At 45.7% G+C, this 17,397-nt stretch overlaps 1 protein-coding gene across 1 annotated transcript in view; it reads left to right on the top strand.

Annotated features, from left to right (window-relative positions):
* Positions 1 to 1,189: 1,189 nt before the first annotated feature.
* Positions 1,190 to 17,397, top strand: part of LOC121449304 — a 173,897-nt gene continuing 157,689 nt past the window's right edge. The window contains exon 1 of the mRNA XM_041653616.1: positions 1,190 to 1,195. The gene's annotated coding sequence lies outside the window, so the exon portion shown is untranslated. The remainder of the gene's footprint in view (positions 1,196 to 17,397) is intronic.

Genomic DNA, 17,397 nt, shown 5'->3' with positions numbered 1-17,397 from the left:
TTCTTTTAAACACTGCCTGGCCCATTATATCTGTCCTCTTCTTGGCTAACTCTCATATCTTGATTAACCCATTTCTAATAATCTGTGTAGCACCACGAGGTGGTGGCTTACCGGGAAAGATTCAGCATGCCTGACCTGGCGGCTGGCTCCATTGCATCTGACCCAGAGAGCAGCGGCATGGCGATTGCCTAACTTCCCTTCTTCCCAGCATTCTGTTCTGTTTACTCCACCTACCTATATTCTGACCTATCAGGCCAAGCAGTTTCTTTATTAATTAACCAATGAAAGCAACAGATAGACAAATGACCTTCCCACATCAGGGCCCTACCCAGCCTGCCTCGGGATGCTGTGAGGAGCACAGCACCCAGCCGAGGAGTGGCATTTAAGGAAAACTCTGAATCTGCAGTTTTCAACCTGTGGGTCGTGACCCCTTTGGGGAGGTCAAATAACCCTTCCCCAGAGGTCACCTAAGACATTGGAAAACGCAGATATTTACATTATGATTCATACCAGTAGCAAAATTACAGTTCTGAGGAAGCAATGAAAGTAATGTTATGGTTGGGTCAGCACAGCGTGAGGAGCTGGGTTAAACGGTCGCAGTGTTAGGAAGGTTGAGGACCGCTGCTCTAAATGCTTTTGAGTCTAAGCAGAAAAGAGAAGGTAAAACACAGGTTTACGTGGCTTGACGTCTAAAAGCAAAGCTGAGGCTATGTCCTTAGGAACTGAGTTGGAGTGTTCTTTCTTCTCTGTGGAAGTGGCCAGCTTGCTTCCTGGCCTGGGGTCTTGAAGGAGAAAGCAAAGCATAAGGTATGACATCGTGCAGGAACAACACAATCAGCTGCAGGTTTCTCTGGAGTTTGTTTTGGTTGGTGAGGTGACATTTAATTACTAGGAAACGGTAGAGAATGGTTTTGTCGCTCCACCATGGCTACCTGCCTGCCAAGGCTACTGACCCTGGTGGGAGGAGCCAAAGCTCTCTTTCCTGGATGAGACTTTCTCTGGAGTGCTGGTGTTGCTGGGGCAACTTCTTGCTGAAACATGGAGTGATTTCATTAATTTTTTTTTCACTGAGAAACAGTTGCTTGGGTTCTGTTTAATTAGAAATTGAAAACAAGATAGAAGTGGAGCTGCAAGCGAGGACTCTACTCTCCTGGGCCTGGGAAGCCAGACCTCCAGCGTTGGAGCTGCGGGTGTTGTGAGTCTCCTAATACTGGAGGGAGCTGGGATCTAGAGTGCACTGCACAGGAGTGGGTCACTGGCAAGGTGACAGTCTCTCCTTGTTAGACCGGAGGGTAAAGTGAGGACACTTAGCACAGCTGGTTGTCTGGAGTGGTGTCCTTGAAAAGTCATTTGGGGGTTCCAGGATGGGGATGGAACACGGCGCCTCATGCATGATTGTGCTCAGCCCCTGGCCCACAGCCCCAGCTCTGAAAATTATTTTGAAGATTTTGTTGTAGCCCTTTTACTTTAAAAGTAGAGTTGTTGTTTTTTTTTTTTTTTAACTATAACATAGGTTTTATTTTGTTTTGTTTGAGTCAGGGTCTTGATGTTTGGTCCAAGCTGACCTTGAACTCATGATGCTCCTACCTCAGCTTCCTAAGTCCTGTGATTAAAAGTGTGTGCCACCATGGCCAATTTATAAATTAGTGTTTTTAAGCCATAACGACCTATACAAAAATTAAATACAAATTTGATTTTTCAAAAAGATTAGTATTTACATTATGTATATGTGGATGCTGTTTATGGGTAAATGCATGAGTTCAAGTGCCCATGTAGGCCCAAGAGTCATCTCTTGGAGCTGGAGGTACAGGTTGATGTAGATGTTGGGGACCTCTGAAAGAGCGATACAAGCTCTTTACCCACTGAGCCATCTCTGCTGCCCCCTATTTACCTGGCTAATTAGTTCTGTACAACAAAGATCCATGGACTAGCTGATCCGTAGGCTGTCAGGCTGTCAGATCCATGGACTAGCTGATCCGTGGGCTGTCACATCCGTGGGCTGGTGTTCTTGGTGTGGAGTGAATATAATTCCTAGGTGTTTACAAACTTCTCTGTGCATAGGTAATAATCAGTGCTCCAGTGCTGATTGATCATTTGGTCCACCACACTTAGTGTTTCTTGTACCAAGCGGGAATTCAGTGAGTTGTATGAATAAGAAGCCCACACCCAATAAAAATGAAATCTAACTCTGTGGAAAGAAACTTTAGGCCAGATTGTTTTATTGTTTCTCTAGACTGTGCTCTTGCCTCCATGTCTGTGGAGCTGGGGCTGTAGGCGTGCACACAGAGTCGGCCGAAGCGGGTTTCTTGACCATAGACTAGACTTCTTTGGATTTGCTTGTCTAACTTTTCCTCATTCTTCAGGTCTAGTTTACCCTCTAGAAGCCTTCCTTATTCTCACCTCATCCCACTACCTCCCAAATCTGGTCCAGCTGTCTCTTCTGAGTATTTCCCCTACCTTTGTACCCAGCAGACTTTCATGTTTTGTTGTGTTCGTATGTGATTTTTGAGACAAGATCTCATGGAGCCCAGGCTAACCTTGAACTCATTGAGTAGATTGTTTTTGTCTTTCCCATAGGCTGAGAACTCAGAGGGCAAGGTTCTTTCTGCTTACCCTGTAGCATCCAGCACAGTGCTTGGTCTCACTAAATGCTTGTTTGATAATTTGTTACATAAAAATTGTAGGAGGCTATCACCCTGGGCTGAGCTCCTGCCCGGGGTCCCAGCAGACCAGGCTAAAAGTTACTCCAGCCAGAGGCAACAAATCCAGACTAAGTTATTTGGCCTTTCAGAAATAAGAGGTAATAATAAGAGATAATTCCCCCCAATAGGCCAATTTTAATAGGCCTAATAATGAGGTTTCCTCTGCTTTAATCTTTACAGAAGCAAATTACTTGAAATAACCTAAGGTATTTTGTCTCTATCATACAGAGAAAGTTGGGGGGTTGTCGTTTGTTTAATTTTATGGGTATGGGTGTCTTGACTGCATGTATTGTCTGTGCACTATGTAAGTGCAGTGTCTGCAGGGCCCAGAGGAGGACATTGGATCCTCTGGAGCTGAAGTTAAACAGTCATGAACTGACATGCAGGTGCTGAGAACTAAATCGGTGTCCTCTGGAAAAGCGGCCAGTGCCCTTAACCACTGAGCCCTCTCTCCAGCCCCCAGGTTTTTGTTTGTTTTTATGATTCTGGGAACTGAACTCCGGGCCGCACACATCCAGGCGAGCACTGTGCTATGGAGATGCACTCCCACCCGCTTCAAGGGAATTCACTTTGAAATAACAAATACACTTTTAGTTCTCTGTGCTTTTTGCCGCCCTTCTCTGACTATAGAACTGACTTCACTCTGCAGCCCACTGGAGCACCTATTTATGCAGTGTGATTCGAGAATCACAAAGCCAGTTAAGATCTTGAACGTGTGCCAGCCTTATTAGTGGTCTTATCTGAGTGCTGGGCTGGGCACTGTGGCTTCAGGCACCAGGTCAGCTATTCTGCTCAAGTGCTTTCAAGAACTTGAGACCTATTTCACACCCACCGGGAAAGAAGAGCCCTGCATTGTTTGCTTGGGGCAGGGCTGGAATGGCTTTCACAGCCAATGTCCCTTGGAAGGATGCTTCCTCTAATGCCACGATGCCACTACGAAGATGAGACTTAAGAGCCAAGGGTTCGCTCATTGGATCTTGCTCTGTTTGACTTGTTCATTTAATGAGTATTATCCTCTGATAAACACCTATTTATGTCAAGGGATTAGAGGCAATGGGAGATTCTAGAACAGCAGTTATGACAGGTGAGATAAGGGACAATGTGAATATAATAAAGAGAAGGGAACAGTCGATGGCATAGGTAAATGACCAGTCTAGATACTCCAACAAGTACGTGCCTGCTCCACCTTTGTTCTTTTTCCTGGGGACAGATGCTCTGGGCTTGACCCATTGTGGTTTCTTCATTCTCCATCTTGCTTGATATCATTTTCACCTTCTTCCTGGTAGCAGCTTGCATTTGCCTCTTCCTGGTCTTGTTGATTGATGGTCTGGGTTTGTTAACGGGTGGTCCCGGCTTGTTTAGGGTTTCAAACCCATGGCCACAGCCAGTCCTTTAGCAGTATCCTATTCAATGGCAGGACCAGCTATTGAGGTACAAAACACTAAAGAGAGTGTGTTGGGGAGAGAGGTAAACATTCATGACTTAGATAAAAACTAAGAAGTAATATATACTTAGAAAACGTGTGCTCCAAAGGCCGTGTGCGTACTGGCTTGCACACAATTATGCAAATAGTTGACAACTTTTCTTGTGAATATGAACCTCACCTTTTGACTTCACTGATTGGTTCGGGCCTGTTTTGAAAATTACACGGTCATATCTTGCCGGTGGGTTAGCAACGTAGTTAGTCACAACCGGCCCATCATATGCTACAGACATCAGTGGTGCCACAGTGCTTCAGGCATGGTGAAGGCGGATAAGGTTCTTAAAACGCTGTAAATAGCAGTATAGTTTTATTTTTAATTTTCTCACAGTGGTGCAGACCAAATCTTGGGCCTTGGGCATGCTAACCAGGCTGTATCCTTGAGCTATATAAATGTAGCCCAGAATATCTGGATATCTTCATAAACATTTAGAGAGAATGTGTTTGAAAGCCGTTGTGGAGAATGTGGGTGGGCCAGTTCCGATTAGAACCGCTTCCAGATTCCCTCCATGGCTGTGGTAGTCTACCGGTTAGCCCACATGTGCTAAAGTGAGTCTGTTGGGTGTTTTACAGATAGAAGCCCATTTTAACTAAACTCTTGGGGTTCCTGGTTTCCATAATGTATTTCCCAAACACTGGCTGACCTACATCAGAGAAAGACTAGTTTTCCAATGTAGGCAAATAAATAAATTAACACAAATCATTTGCCAAGTAACCTCATTACTTCACCCCACTGTGGACTCTGAGAGGGGCTGGGGTTATGTGTTTTACGGGTGCTGTGGTGTTTTATAATCCTTAGGGAGGTGAGACCTGTGGTGCACATGCGTGTCTGCCATCTGAAATGGGGCAAAGATTTGTCTTTGGCAAATCTCTTTTGTCTTGGTAACAACAGCAGCCTCATAAAAAGTACAGCCTGCAATAGCAACAATGTAGCAATCCTGTTGAGCGTGACATTTTTCTGAGCCTTCTGTCTGTTCCGAATTTTATAATGGGTTAGTAGAAAAGATAAGAAACTTACCTCAAAAATAGCTTTGTTAAGTAACTCCTGAGAGGGCACTTGTGTTTCTGTGGCTTTTAATGCTACATTTTACTTTGTTGGCTGTTGTGTTCTCCAGATTTCTCTGCGGTCACATCAACTCTGTTCTGCAGAACTGCTGTAGAGAAGTGTGCCAAAGGATGATACTCATTGTGGTTCTACCGACTGAGAACCAATTAGTCATGCTAAGGTTGCTTAAACGGTGAAAGATAGGTCTGAGCTGGTGACATGGCTCTACAGGTAACAGTGCTTGCCACTGAGCCTAACGACCTGAGTTCAAGCACCGGAGTGTGCATGGTGGCCTGAGAGAGCCACACCCAACACGTTATCCTCTGACCTCCGTGCACACTGTGGTGCACATGCATACCTCCCTGCACCTCTCTGTCTCTGTCTCTCTCTCATACACACACACACACACACACACACACACACACACACACACACACGTTTAAAATGTTGGTGAGAGATTGTAGTCTTTTATTATTATTATTATTAAAGATTTCTGCCTCCTCTCCCTCCCCCATCAAGTCCCCCTCCCTCATCAGCCCGAAGAGCAAAAGGGGTTGTAAAGCAGGCTGGACCCTGCAATGATAGTAAGATAAGGCACTCTCGAGCTGTCTGCTTGCTCAGATTACTGCGCTCAGGCTTGAGAAAACTCGCAAGTATTCTGCTTCTCTCTGTCATACTGGTCTCCTTAAAGTTAAATGTACAGTGAATTGTAGGGCGCTTCTTGGAAAAACCTATTACTGAGCCAGTACAGAATGTGAATCATTCCTTGCCTGAAATACAGGACCGATGTTTACAGGGCAATTGTCCAAAACAGTCCTGCCTGGCTGGAGAGCGTTTCACTTTTAGCCTTGTGTTGCTTAAAACATAAGCCATTTTGTACACAGGAAACCCACTGAAAGTTAAACATTCTCCTGAGACTCCTATAGAACATTTATGGTTTTATGACTTATTGTTTCTAGCAAAAGGATCTTGACAGCCTTAAATATTTTCAGAGTTGTGCTGTGTGCAGAAGACTATGAATATTTTACACACTGAGATGCCAGAGCATGTGAAAAGCATTACTGTCTTCAGTTTTCCCAGAAATTAGCCAAGCTACTGATGAAAAGCGGAGAAACCCAGTATGGGGTGGGCAGTTCTTCCTGGAGAGGGACATCTGCGGCTGCCCGAGTCCCCGAGCCCTGTCCTTTCAACAGCACTCCATTCTGATACGCAGAGCTTCCGTTAGATGAACTTAAGAGCATTTAAGACAGTAGGACAGACTTTTGTCATATGGTTTAAATCTACACGTTAGACAGTTTAACAGGGTTTTTGTTTTGTTTTGTTTTTTGTTTTTCCAGTCGGGGCTTTGTTGTTTCCCAACACTGAGAAAGTCGGTTCACATATCAGCTCACAGTTTCAAAGTTTCAGCCTATGCTCACTGGCCCCGATCATAGTGGCTCCGGTGAGGCAGAAAGTTATGGGATGGGGTTAGGGACTACAGAGCAAGCTGCTCAGCTGTGTCCCCTGAGAAATAGAGAGTTCGTTTTGTTTGTTTGTTTGTTTGTTTGTTTTTTAACAAAGCCTTCTGCTGGCTCCAAAACCGACAATGGATTTCTCCACAGATAGTCAGCCCTTGTGATCCCAAAGCACCTGTGTCTACAGCACCCTGGACTGGGGACTCTTTTGATTTCTTTCCTGTGATAAAGTCCCCTGAGGAAAAACCTATGGGGAGAAAAGGTATCTTGGCTCACAGTTCCAGAGAAACGGTGTCCATGCTGGTGAGGAAGGCCCTGCACCAGGAACAGAAGGCTGGCTGATCTCCTAACCCACACTCTGGAAGGAGAAAAAGCAGGGCCTGGTTCAGTATACGACCTCAAAGCCCACCCTAGCAGTGTTCTTCCTCCCGTGAGACTGAACCTTCTAAAGGTTCCACGACATTCCCAAAGTGCGCTGCCAGCCAGGGACATGGGAGCCTATGAAGGGTGTCTTGTAATCAAACCACAACAGGGACCAAGCTGTCAACACAAGAGTTTTAGGGACTGTTGCAGTTTTAAACGATGACAAGCTCCCAAGTAGAAAGGACCGTGACTAATGTGTGGATAGACTGTTGTAACTTGATCTCACGATCCTCGGTCACAAACTTTGGAGATGACAGCATGATGTCCCAGTGTCCAAAAACTGGGTGCCCAGAACTGCGGAAACACTGTTGATTCAAACTACCAGATGCCAAAGTTAAAAGACCAACTTCTCAGAAGCTAAAGCATTTAAGAAAAGTTTATGTGCAGAGATTTGTAAAAGAGTCCAAGGAAGATTTATCAAGCTGGGTGGTGATGGTGCACGCTTTTAATCCCAGCACTTGGGAGGCAGAGGCAGGTGGATCTCTGTGAGTTCGAGACCAGTCTGATGTGGGATTTCCCTCCGTATGCTGTGAATAAAGGAACTGGTTAGTTAATAAAGGCACTGCTTTGGGCCTATAGCAGAGCTATAGGGGAACAGAGCTAGGTGGGGAAAACTAAACCGAATGCTGGGAAAAAGCGGGCACCACTGGAGACAAACATGCTGAAACTTTGCTGGTAGGCCATGACCTCGTGGTGATGCCAGATTATTGGAGAAGGGGTAAATTAAGATGTAGGAGTTAGCCAATAAGAAGCTAGAGCTAATGGGCCCAGCAATGAAAACAATGATTTAAATAATATAGTTTCTGTGTGATTATTTCAGGGCTAAGTGGCCGAAAACTAACTAGTGGCCTCCTTACTACACACAGCCAATCCCAGAGAATCCAGCACAGAGAATCCCTGTCTCAAAAAACAAAAATAATAATCAAATTAAGAAAAGTAGGGGGGGGAAGCCCTACAGCATTACTGAAGCCACCAAATTTATGATTTTCTTCACAGTAGGAAACAATTTAATAATAACCATATCTGAAAGAGTCATCGTATGTCTTCAGACATCAGCATTGCCCAGGTTGGGGATGGAGATGCAGTGTCTCAAGAGATTTATAGGGGAGACTGGAGGTTTCATTCACTTGGCGAATGAACTAGCCATGTGACTTTTTGAGGCTATTTTATATCAGTATTTTATTTCATTGTCGATGATCCCTAAGATGGCCTTCAGGGGTTCAGTGGTTAAACCTGCAGGACTTCTGGAACCCAGGAAATTCCCATGCTCCTAATTATAGTGTATTAGAGAGAAAGATACCCAGCAAAAACAGCAACTGATAAGGCACACGAGGACCTAGCATGGTGGTGATGGTGGTGGTGGTGGTGGTGGTGTGTGTGTGTGTGTGTGTGTGTATGTGTGTGTACACCCAGCACTCTGGAGGCCAAGGCAGGAGGAGTTCTGGGCCAGCCAGGACTACCTACGAAAACCTGTCTCAACCTCCCACCTCTCAAAGCCACATAAGCCACAGACTGGACAGCAGGCTCGAGCTTTTAGGTTGTTTTCTGTTTTATTGGTTTTTTTTCTTCCTTCAGTGAAGTTACACAAATGGCCTTCCATTCGCCCAGCGGACTTTGTGATACTATCCTCTGAGTTTGACCAACAGGAAGCTCCTCTAAGCCCTGGTCCATCAGTCACACGGGCATGGCTGGCAGCCTGGGTGACTGACCTTCAGCGTCCTGCTCCACCAGCAGTCAAGCTGATACTGCCCAGGTCCCCACGATAAGTCATATTGTTATCTTAGGCTATTGGCCACAGCCAAAGGCCCCGAGTAAACAGAAACACTCCTATCAGGCAGAAACTTCCAAGACTTAAAAGTCACCTTCCAGGAGCTGGAAGAGCTTGGAGCGCTGCAGTGAAGCCCTGTGCTGCTGATCTCCACAGCTGGGTTGCATCCTAACTCTGGAGTGTGATGGCCACCGTGACTGTCACAGCCTCTCCAGATTTCCTACTGCATAGACAAACCATCTAGAGCTATTTTCTTGATTCTCTCTGTCTCGGGTTCCTGTTGCTATGATCAAACAAGATCAAAATCAACTTAGACAGGAAAGGATTTATTTCACCGTACGGTTTATTCTATCATCCAGGGAAGTCAAGGCAGGATCCTGGAGGGAGGAGCTGAGGCAGAGACCATGGAGGGGTGCTGCCAAGTTTAGAGGTAGCTTTGGTGTTGTGTGAAGTAAAGCCATAAGGTTGTGGTTACATTTAAGAACCATTCCACCCGCCTCTGCCAGTTACCTGGACTGGGCTGTTTGAGAATGGGTTTGTCTTGTCCCACCTCCATTAAGGAGATCTGTGGCATGGACGGGATAGGAAAGGGGCCGACTCTTAACTGACTCTCCCGAAACAGCCACGGGGCCATGATGAGCAAGCACGCACAGTGAAGGCACTAATGCCGAGTAGAAACACAGTGGCCACATGATTTGGATCATTTGCTGGCAATGTAGTCCCCCGTGCAACAAAGTCCAGGAGGAGGCCGTGGGGCTCTGCCCTCATGCCTGGACTAATGCCATATCTCTAGAACAACTCGTCATCTCAGGAGCGAGAGCTTCAGAAAAGAATAAGAAGTATCTCCCTCCCTCTCCTCACTCCTCCCCCTCTCTACCCATTCCTCTCTTCCTCCCACTTCTCTCCTTCCTTCCCTCCCCTGTCTTGCCCTCTCCCTTTTGCCATGGATAACAGCAAGAGCTCTGTGTCAGGGGCTGACGCCTGGACCTGGGCTCCTCTGCCTGCAGAGCTGTGAACGGATGTCTGTTCTTTGTGACTTATCCGGCCCGTCCTTTTGCATCTACAGCAGCAGTGTGCACGCATCCATCACTGCATTTGACTGACTCAGGACTAGAGTCTCTTCAGACTAGCTTCTAAGTAATGTCTGGCTGTGGGAAGCGCTTTATAAAAGGTGTCTTACTTGGGAGGTAGAGGCAGGAAAATCAGGAGCTTAAAGTCATCCTCAGGTATATAGCAAGTTCAAAATAAGCCCCGGCTATGTGAGGGACAGGCAGATCTCTGAATGGGGCCAGCCTGGTCTACAGAGAGAGTTCCAGGACAGCCAGGGCTACACAGAAAAATCCTTTCTTGAAAAACAAACAAAACCAGAGAAATTTACTTTGAAGGATAATTTATAAGTAACTCCAATTTTTCAAAGGACTGCCTCATAAAAATACAAAAGGTTTACTGACATCGCCAAGTCTGCAATTGTTCGTGGCAGAAACGATGATCACACATGCTTGTCATCACCGTGGCAGAGGTCACCACAGATCCTGCTGTCACCATCGCCAGCACTGGCAATAGAGGGGTTTCACGGTGACAAAGCTTAAGGTTCTGTTTTTTAAATTTTTTTATTTCTAAATACTTTACATTTTTATTGTTACAAACCTTGCTTTTAAAAGTTAAATCGGTTATTTGGCAATTTTATATATTTTATAAAACACCCTGATCATTTTCCTCACCCCACTCCCACCTCTTCCCCTGCAGCCCCTCTTCTCCACCAGTCTCTTCCTAGATCCATGGCTTTTGGGTTGTTCTGTGACCCATTCTGTTTAATCAGGGTCCTTGTGTGACCTTTGTCTTGGAATTACCCACTAGAGTCTGGTGGGGTCCCCAGGGGGTACACAACCAAAGGCAATGACTCCCCGTGCCTTCGACACTATCAGTGTGGGTAGGGAACTCTAGGCCCCCCTCCATATGTGTCTGGCTGTTGGGACCATGTTTGTGTGCGTGTGTACACAGCCGGTCATCTACAGTTGTTGAGAGGCCGATTACTGTGGCTGTGTGTTGCTAAAAGATGACATTTCCCAACCCCTTTCCACTCTTCAGATTCTTGCTTTCCACCCCCTCATGGGCGTGTCCCTTGAGCCGTGCGGGAATGGTATAATCGTCCTGTTTCGGGTTGAGCACTCAACTGCCACGCGTTCTCAGCTTTGTTTCCTTGGGTTTCATTGTTTCTGATGAAAATGAATGACAGCGGTCTGCTTTGGTTGGCTTTCTGTCTGACTACAGGGTGCTTGCTGCTCACTGCGGCAGGGCAGTGTGTTGGTTCCACGCATGCTTCCTTGCTCCTTGGTGGTTATAAAACCTTGCTATGAACAAACGCTGGGATGATCTGCCATTATTTGAGAGGAAATACATAATGTTATGGGGACAAAAAAGATTGGGCAGCAAACTCTTGAATGAAAACTCATCTTTTATGGAAGGTCTAATAGACATTCTGACAGCAACAGAGAATAAAGTTTTGACAGAAAAAAGATATCTCTCTCTCTCTCTCTGAGCACAGCACTACAGAAAGAAAAGCACAAGCAGGATTCTACAACTTGCAGACTCCTACAATATGGAGAAGACGGGCTTCATTCTCCCCTCTTTCAGGGAGGATAGTGGACTTGTTCACTAGTATTTTTCAAATTCCAGCACATCCCGTGGTGAGTCTGGACGTTGGTTTGCTGAGTTACCACCAAGAGTGTCTTTGTAGTGAACTAGATGGAGGGAAACATCTCCGAGTGCACTACACGCAGAGCCAGCAATGACAAACATTTTCCCTCAGGGTGAACTTTTGACACGGAAGTAACAAAGGATTGGAAGGCCTAGGGTTCCAGAAACAAGGTGAATCCAGGCCCAAGTGGTTTGCTTCCTTAGCCACTTTCAATTTGGTCTTGGTGGTGCTTTGGGTCTAGAACCCAAACATGACAAAGAGGGGTCAAAGAAGAGTCTGAAAGACCATGGTTCAAGATACTGAATGGCAGATTTGGATCTAAAGTCTGAAAACCAGGCATGATGGCTCACAACTGCAATCCCAACACCTGGGAGACCGAGGCAGGAGGATTGCCACAAGTTTGAGGCCAGCCGGCTCTACAGTCTTGAAAAAAAAAATTGAAATACACATTGACTTTCTGCTGGTTGAGGAGATGTATGAAGGGGTCTGGGGGCTGACTGGAATAGAAGGGTAAAGTCCGTAGTATTGTAATTCTGTTAGGAAAACCGAGGGAGTACAAGACCGGTCCCTTCCTCGATTGCTTGCCAGATTCTGAACCAACAGAACCTGAAAATCCTAAGTTTGAAATCTTGGAAAAACAGAAGTTCAAAGATGAGTGGAGAGAAAAGCCGAGCTGTCAATCAAGAGTCTCAGGAGGCCATGCCTGAGAACAGAGCAGTGGGGCAAAGGGATGGAGGGGACATGATGCTCCGGGGAGGACAAAGTACTGGGAAATGTTTGCCCAGTTTTCCTCTTAAGACACTGGCCAGGGTTTTGAAGCTGCATGACTCAAGAGGCTAACGAGCCAAACTAAAATGTCTAAGGGGCAGTAAAGGGCAGAACTAAATAAATTGTGTGTGCACGGGTATGTGTGTGCATGCACACACACGCTCACGTGCGTATTCACATGTAGGGGGCTATGCATGGATGTGGTATGGTCTGCTGTGTGTACTGACCCTAGGCTAATATCAGGAATATTCCTCTATTGTTCTCCGTCTTACTCAGTGAAAGAGATTCTCTCAGTCACACCCCGAACTTGCTGATACAGTTAGTTTGGCTAGTTAGTTTGGCTGGAATTATAGGCAGACTGCCATGCCTTATCAGCATTTATATGGGCAATGGGGATCTGAACTCAGGTCCTCATGCATACACAGCAGGCCCTTTATTCAAAGTTTATGGGATTCAACTAAAGCAGAGCTTAGAGAAAAACATACAATGTTCAATGCGCTATCATGAAGGGCTGGCAAGGTAGCTCGTTGGTGAAGCACTTGCCTACTATGTGTGAAGCCCTGCAGTAGACCCCCCCCCCCAGAACTGTGGAGGAAAGATAGATACAATAAAACAGATTATATGAATCTCAAGAGCTAGAAAAACAAAAGCAAATTAAGGCTGAGATCTAAAAGCAATAATAAGTGATGAACTGAAATCAACCAAAGACATAAGTAACCTTAAAAATCAATATAAATATTAATTATTTAATAACATAAATGAAATTGGTGCATTCCCAAGACAGATTGAGACAAGAGAACAAATAGAGAAGCCATGACTATCAATGTAAAAGCATACAGCCTTATGCATTCTATACACACTACAGTGTTGAGGCTTTAAAATGTCAAGAGAATGAAAAATGGCCCATAAGATGAAGGAAATGTTTGTAAGGTATATCTGATAAATGATACATATATAGAAGGTACAAAGAACACTTTCAGGCTGGGTGTGGTGACTCAGATCTATAATCCCCAAACATGGGAGGTGAAGGCAGGAAGATTAGGAATTCAAGGCCAGCCTCAGCTACATGGGGATTTTGAATGCAGCCTGGGATTTTTTTTTTTTTTAAGGAACACTTGCAACTCATAAGAAGAAAAAAAAGGGAGAAAGGAGTGGGAGGAGGAAGGAGGTCAACATTGAACTCATCAACAGATGGCCAATGTCGGTGACCACTAGGAAAGCAAATGAAAATCATATCACTTCATACCAAGTGCCGTAGCTTGAGCCCAAAGTAACAAGTTTGTTAAGGCTGCAGAGAAACTGACCCTCGCACCGTACAGAAGGAAGGTGCATATAACCATGCTGCTACTTTGGAAAACATCTGGCAGTTGCTCACAAGGTTCAAACAGTTAGCATTTGACCCAGCAGCTCCGCTCCCATGTATGTACTGCAGGGGAATGGAAACCTTTTTACACAGATACCTGAACCTTCAGGCCAGTGTTCACAATAGTCGCGACTGGAAACAGCTCAGCATCCCGTCAGCCAGCGAGCCTCTGCAATGCTACAAAGTCATATGTGGAATGATACTGAGACACTGGAAAGGAATGGAGTACCAGCACATTTCACGTGCTTGTGATCTTGGCACCGGAAGACTGAGGCAAGGGGATGGGAAAAATCCAGCCTGGACTTCATAGAAAGACCTCGTCTCAGAAACAAACCAAAGAGGAGTCCTATGTTAGTACGTGCTATAACATGGATGAGTCTTAAAAAACATTATGCTAAATCAAAGAAGCCAACCCATAAAAGAACACATGGGGTGTGATTTCCTGTATACGAAATGTCCAGAATGGACAAATAAATGTTGATGGCACCAAGGGGATTGGTGGGTGCCTTCTGCTGAGAGGGAATGGCTTAGAGAACGGGGACAGATGCCAGTTAGAACACTTTGCCTTTGGGGTGGGGAGGTCAGAGGCTCTGAAGTTGATCGTGGTAATGGCTGTACGACCCTGAAGACACCAAGACCACTCACTGAACATTCTACATGGGATTAGCTGTATACAGCTGGAATTGTATCGCCACTAAACTGTTCAAGGTATGGAAGACCTTCAAAATTAGTTTAATTATGTGTTTCAGGTATGAAATGGTCTGTAAAAAGCTTATTAATGTAGCGCAACGCCTGCTCTTCATGTCATGTGCAGTTTGCAAGTCAGGCAAGGGCCTGAAATTGAAACACGCACAGACACACACACACACATACACGGGTGCCAAGAATGCCCCTTTATTGTGTTATAGGGCAGCTTATATAGGGTCTCCTTCCACGCCCTAACTCTCAGCTGCAAGCCCCCCCAAAACCACTCCCCTGCCATCAGGAACTCCTGAGGGTCTCATGATCAGAGCAGCTGCAAAACAAGTTGTTTGCTCAGAGCAGCTGCAAGCACAGGAAAACAAGTTGTTTACTCCAGCAGGCAGGGTCACAGGAAACTCAGGGTCTAGGGATCCACCGTCCCAAATAATTAAAATAGGCACAAAATAAAATAGACAATATGAGTTGTCACACATATAATTTTTTAAATATTTTTATTTTGTATTGTTAATGTGTTTGTGTATGATTATGAGGCCAGAGGACCACTTTCAGGAGTTGGTTCTTTCCATATGCCGTGGCATCTGGGGAGACTTACACAATGCTTTTACCCGCTGGATCAACTCACCAGTCTACATTTGTAGCTTTAAAGAGCTAAATCTAAAGGGGTTGGAGAGATGACTCAGTGGTCAAGACTGTAGAGAGCTCTTCAGAGGATCAGAGTTTGATTCCCAGCACCAACATGATGGCTCACAACTCTCTGTAACTCTAGTTCCGGGAATTTGATGCACTTTTCTGGCCTCCCTGGGCACTGCGTGCATATGGTGCACATATATACATACACGGAGACAGAACACATATGAAGAATGTAAAAATAAACATAAGTCAATTTCACAGAAATAAACCCATTCTGTAACTGAAACCCTTTCTATAAAGAAAGCTTAAGGTCAAAATGTTTTAAAGTGATTTTTCCTGAAATTTTAATGAGAAAAGAATACAAGCTGCATGCTTTGTTTTTCAAATGCAGAGAAGAGACTCAATGGCTTGCTTCAGGAAGCCAGCTTGGTTTGTGTCTTGGAATCTAACAAAACTTTTAAGACAAAACCACAGGCTAGTTCCACTAGTGACTGTGAACACAGAAATTCTGAGCAACGTGTCTATCAGCATCCACCACTGGGATAAGGTTGGGAGAACCAACTTCTAAGGAGGAAGTATTTCTTGCTTAATGGTCCAGAGGTTTACAGTCCTGATGGCCTGGCCCCATTGCTGTGGGCCTGTCTGGAGGCAACGTGGTGAGGAGGCTGCTGGCCTCAGGGCAGCAGGGAAACAGAGAGCAGGATTGAGCACTCTCCTAAGCAATGGCCTACTTCCTCCAAGGAGACGCTCCTCCTCCTCCTCCTCCTCCTCCTCCTCCTCCTCCTCCTCCTCCTCCTCCTCCTCCTCAAGTTCCTGCCATCCCCTGTGGGAGAGGAGCCAACTCTCAACACATGACCATGGGCGTACATTTCAGTTCCAAACTACAGCACCCCAGCCGTGCTACTAGAGAAACTCAAGGGACTCAGTCTCATGAAACTCAGTGAGGTCCCCCTGAATGCCTGACACACAGGAGGTGCTTCATACACATTACCCATTCTCTCCCTCCCCCCACAAACAAGCAGATGTTTGTCTATGTCTGCTTACAGATAGGCGCAAGGGCTCAGCCCGCAGCCACTTCCCAGCCAGTTGTCGGGCAAGCCTCTCTTTAGGTCAGTTTTCTGGATACTTGACCATGAAGAAAGTAAACACAGGCTTAAATGTTCTCCCTTCAGAGCTGGGAAGTGTTGAGACTCCCCAGGAAGTGACAGCAGAGTGGCTGGCCTCTGGGAGCAGGACCAGTCTGCTGCTCTCTTGGCTGTGGCTGGAATGCAGCTGTCAGGGCAGCTGTTGACCTGTTTGCCCAACTGGAAAAGCTGCTGCCAAGTGGCAAATCCTTTCCAGAAGAACATTTGACTTTGCTGAGAACAATAACAGTGCACTTTATCAGGCTCCAGCAGTGCCAAACAAGGCAAACGCATGACTCAGCAGGTTCACGATCTAGTCTGAAATAGATACCCATTCCATTTCTAATGTTTATAAAAAGACTATGCAGACTCCCCAAGAAAGGCTCTGGGCAAGCATCCCCACAGCCTGATTGTTTGTTGCAACGATAACAGATTGGCTTGAGAAAACATATATGAAAGGAATCCAGAAATATAGCCCAGCATGGTACCATACTCCTGCATTCCCAGCCCTGTGGAAGCTGAAGCAGGAGGGTAGGGAGTTCGAGGCCAGCCTGGGCTACATAGTAAGATTCTGTCTGAAAGAGAGGGAGGAGGGGTGGGGAAAGAATGCAGGAAGCAGGAACTTACAGATGTCAAAAGGGGGAAAAGCTGAAATGTTTTCAGTTTCTATGACATGACATCACTCCAGGACCAGAGTAGGCAGCCAAAACACCATCACCAAACCCCTGCAATGCAGGGGTCCCACGACGCGGGGATCACATCGTCAACTTGCATTTTTAATTCTTACCACTAAAGACTTAAGAAACAATTATGTTGAATTTGGCAGATAAGGGTGGGATGGGAAATCAGGGATATTTTACTTTCTGTGGTAAAATCGGAATGTCGATTAGAGGCAGAGAAAATTAAGAAAACACATTTTATTGAATGAGTATGATTTTCTCCAAAGCCCAAATGTACAAGGATCATGTCCAAACTGAGATTCCTGGGAGATTTTCTAGAATCAGAAGCTCGCACCTTCAAAAATGCTTGTGGAGAAATACCCCAGGCTGGAGGAGAGAGGCCGTACACACCCTTTCTGTGGAGAAATACCTGAGGCTGGAGGAGAGAGGCCTTACGCACCCTTATCTGGGCTGGAGCAGGGTTAGAGGTCAGCATTTGCTGTCTCTCCCGGCTGTTAGTGTGCACTCCCCACACACCTTTGTGGAGACCACAGTATTGGGGCAGAGAACACGCGTCTCAT

The sequence above is a fragment of the Microtus oregoni genome, unplaced genomic scaffold, assembly GCF_018167655.1.
Source record: "Microtus oregoni isolate MIOR12 unplaced genomic scaffold, Mior012 000006F_ref0000085, whole genome shotgun sequence".
In the NCBI taxonomy this organism is placed as follows: Eukaryota; Metazoa; Chordata; class Mammalia; order Rodentia; family Cricetidae; genus Microtus; species Microtus oregoni.
This window is presented reverse-complemented; position numbering and strand designations above follow the sequence as displayed.